Source organism: Octopus bimaculoides, chromosome 14 (assembly GCF_001194135.2).
Source record: "Octopus bimaculoides isolate UCB-OBI-ISO-001 chromosome 14, ASM119413v2, whole genome shotgun sequence".
NCBI classification, from domain to species: Eukaryota; Metazoa; Mollusca; class Cephalopoda; order Octopoda; family Octopodidae; genus Octopus; species Octopus bimaculoides.
This window is the reverse complement of record NC_068994.1, coordinates 59,933,931-59,938,281: the sequence shown is the minus strand read 5'-3', so window position 1 is coordinate 59,938,281 and position 4,351 is coordinate 59,933,931. Positions and strand designations below refer to the sequence as shown.

General features: G+C 42.2%; 1 protein-coding gene across 2 annotated transcripts in view; it reads left to right on the top strand.

The window, feature by feature from the left end:
* LOC106882916 (regulator of G-protein signaling 12) overlaps nucleotides 1-4,351 on the top strand; it is a 106,072-nt gene that overhangs the window by 20,185 nt on the left and 81,536 nt on the right. The gene's annotated exons all lie outside the window — the stretch shown is intronic.

Genomic DNA, 4,351 nt, shown 5'->3' with positions numbered 1-4,351 from the left:
TATAAAGATGAGAATGTGTGTCTGTCTGTCTGTGTGAATCCCTAAAACTTGAGAACTACACAACCAATTTCATTCAAATTTTACACATGCCTTACTTAGGGTCCATGTAGTGTTTTGGGCCAAAAATATTCTTAACTTCTTGCCTAGTGCGAGCCCAGAGCAATAGCACATTTCCTCCACTATTGCAGTATTACGTGTCAAAAGTGAAACAATAACATCTCTCTATTGTAATGTCAGATACTTTCACTTTAAGACTGAAACTATCATCTCACATATATACACGCATACATACATATATAACACTCTACCACTCCGACTAATAACTGTTGGGAACCCTTTCAGACCTGTCTTACACACGAACCGGGATCTCAAAAACATTGTCCCCTTACATCTCATTCTCATTTCATTACCACGACAGGCAAATAAATCTTATTTCTCACGACGAGACAATGCAACATGGTAACAGACATTAACCAGATGCTACCTTGTTAAGTCAAATATATTGTCATCCACTTCAGCTCTAACCTTCCTACCGCACGGACACTTCAAATGACCCCACGCGACTATAGCACCACTGAACGGCGATCTCAAAAACATTGTCCCGTTTCATTTCATTCACATTTCCTTCCCACCACAGGGAAATAAAACTTACTTCTCACCACGGGTCAATGCAATATGGTAACAGACATTAATCACATGCTACCTTGTCAAGTGAAGTATATTGTTATCCACTTCACCGCTAACCTTCCTACTGCACGGGTCAAGCGACTCCACACCACTCTAGCACCACTGATATCTTCATCGTTCTAGCTGTCTGCTTTCTTAGAAATACGACGGAATTCATTTCCAGGCAAATAACATTCAGAACGCAATTCATAATCACTCTCTCCTTTCCTCTTACCATTTCTCTCGTCTTCTCTTTCACAACGTTGCTCAATCAAAGCAATACTGATCAACTAAAGCACATGCATTCATTTCCCTGATTTCGGTATGTAACCTTTTTCCTTTCTAAATTGCATCAATATGAAACATTTCACAGCTATTTCTAGCACGCGATACTACCACGTAACGGCTTCTCGCAAATACCTGTTCAGTGGTAGCATGACGTGTTACAAATACCAACCAAATCGGTTCATGTTCAAAAGCACACCTGCATATCAACTCCAAACACTTTTCTTACCTTTCCAGCAGATTCATATGTTTTCCATCATGGACATTTCAATTATGCTAAAATAATACCTTTCATTTTCAATTCCCTGTCCCTACTCCTACTTTTTACATTTTCACTTCTTTCAAAATAATTCCATAACACGGGCGCCGTGCAGTATTAACAGAAGATACATTTGGTATTGCATGTTTATTGGGTACAACATCTGATTCGACCCATCAGTCTGGGTCTCCTCAAGTACATTGATAAAGATATGTCTCACTACAGATTTTTTGCGAGACATAGCTTTATCGATGTACTTGAGGAGACCCAGACTGATGGGTCGAAACATATGTTGTACCCAATAAACATGCAATACCAAATGTATCTTCTGTTAATATTACACCCCCCCCCCCACACACACACAAATGATAAGAAGATAAAGAAAATTCTTTAATACATCTCATGGTCAGTCAGTACAAACAATTCCACTGGTACCGAAATTTGTCTGAGATGGGGGAGAATTTATTTGGCCACCAGACAAAATAAAAAAAAAGGAACCAATACATACATCACAGATGCGTATCCATCCCGAACAGAAGTTCGCATTTGACACCTCATTTGAATATTCAAATTACCTGTGTTACACAAAACGAACCAAAACAGCCAGCTGGCAGCTAACAGAAACTGCTTGCAAAGACCTGTTGAGTTAGATAGACAAACAAGACAACAGATCAACTAGAAGACAGACAGACAGACTGGCATTTGAAGACAGGTTGACTGTTAGAGAGATGGAGAAACACAGACAATTCTGTTGACTGTGAAAAGACATGTAAATGAATTGTTAGACACAATAACTCGAAGTTGAAGATTACGGAATATTTCAAACAATTCTCTCTGTGTGTGTGTGTGTGTGTGTGTGTGTGGTAAGAAGTTCGCTCCCCAACCACATGACTCCGGGTTCAGTCCCACTGCGTGACACTTTGGGCTAGTGTCTTCCGACCACAGCCTTGTGAAGTGGGTTTGGTAGGCGGAAACTGAAAGAAACCCGTCGTATATATCTTACTTTTTTAGTTGAATGAATCGACCTTAGTACTTATCTTTTTTAAAGCCTGGTACTTATTCGATCGATCACTTTTGTCAAACCACTAAGTTACTGACACCAGACAAACACACATACATTCGCGTAAAGTCATGCTTAACACCTTCGACTGTAAACGGACGTGATAAAGCTTAACGCTGCAAGAATAGTCCTAGAAGAAAATTCTCCACCTCGATTTGTGTACGACCATTTTGTTTTGGACTGTGAGTGACGCCATTAAATCGTAGGACGCGTGCGTCTTCTGGGTCGTTCCGCTTCATCTGCTGCGAAAACTAAGTCGCTTACAGCACAATAAATATCAAGTTATACTTATCCAAACAACAGACGCGATTTTCTGCTGGTGTGGAAATGGCTTGGTCTGGCTGGAATGAAATGATTAATGTCACACGAAGCAACTTTGAGTAAAATGTATTCGACTGCAATCGGCCGTGCATTGACACAAGTGAGTAGAAGATTGTCTTGCAGTGACAAAGGTAGACTGATTCGCTTCGCTGGTCATGATATGACGGAGTTCCAGAGAAGAGCTATGATGGGGAGGGGGGGGGAGACACGAAGAGGGAATCGGAAGAAGGAGGAGTGAGAGGAGGTGAAAAAGATGAAGAGAGAGGAAGAAATAAGAAACGTGTTATGTATGTGCGTGTGTGTGTTAAAGAGAGAGAGAGAGAGGGGGGAAGGAGGAGAAGGGAGAAAACATAGAAGAAAGATGTTTATTGCAGAATATAGGAGAAGGGGGTGGAAGGAGGTGGAGTAAAGAGTGAATTGGGAGGAGTGAAGGGAAGAGGGAGAGAAATAGAGATGAGTCTGCTCTAAGAGAGATTCAGGTTGAGAGACAGTATAAAACGCTTAGATGGGGAAGAAATATGCAAATGAGGAAAGGCGTTCACTAAATGGGAGGGGCCAAGTTGAAGATAACGAAAAAGAGAATAAAGGAGATGAAAAGAGAAGAAGAAAGAATTAAGGCGAGGAACAGGAAAGAAAGAGAGAAGAGGGAGAGAGAATTTGAATGGGAATGGTTTGGTTTCTCTTTCCGTGAACTCGCTAAATTAACAAAATATAAACAAAATGGAAGCTGGAAGTATGTGAAGATTTAAATTCACCACAGCTGCCTAATAATATATAGTATGGATGTATGATTGGTTAAAAAAAAAGTCTTTTTACGACCACCTGGTCCTGGATTCGATCCCACTCAAAAGCAACATAGGCGCAGGTGTGGCTGCGTGGTAAGTAGCTTGCTTACCAACCACATGGTTCCGGGTTCAGTCCCACTGCGTGGCACCTTGGGCAAGTGTCTTCTACTATAGCCTCGTAAATATAACCTTTTTTGATCCTTGTTTGATTTGTGTGCTTATTACTACGGTTCGAATACGGAGACAACCTGGCTGAAGACTTCCAGCGGCAAACTCAACGGCTCTGTCCTCACACGGAGGGCATCAGCAATGAAGTCTACGACAAAACCCTCATTGACATTGAAGAAGACAGAATCGCCACACTGGCTGGAAAGGAATTGTCCACGCACGGCTTGCCACGGACATTCAGGCCAGGGTCAAATAGCCTTCCCACTGCTGTCATTCGTGAAACATCCTACGGCACTCAAGCGCTTTCAAAGTACATTCTTGAAAATGATCCTTAATTTAATTCCAGACCAGCTTAAGGCCTACACAACTATTCTTAACAGTGTACGCCAACGTGAGGGACGAATCTTCTTCCTCGGTGCCCCTGGACGGACAGGAAAAACATTTATAACAAAGCTTCTCCTTGCAGAAGTTAGGCAGCACCAGGACATCGCAGTAGCTGTGGCTTCCTCCGGGATTGCAGCTACTTTGTTACCCGGTGGCAGGACAGCACACTCCACTTTCAAACTCCCTCTAAATTTAGCAGCATCCGAGATGCCTTCATGCAACATCACCAAAAGCTCAGATCAGGGGAAGGTACTTAAAAGGTGCCATCTAATTGTCTGGGATGGGTGCACCATGGCTCACAAGGGAGCTTTGGAAGCATTAGATAGAGCCCTGAAAGACACCCGAGACTGTCAGGCTCCAATGGGAGGTGTAACGCTTCTGCTGTCAGATGATTTCAGGCAAACTCTTCCTGTCATATATATA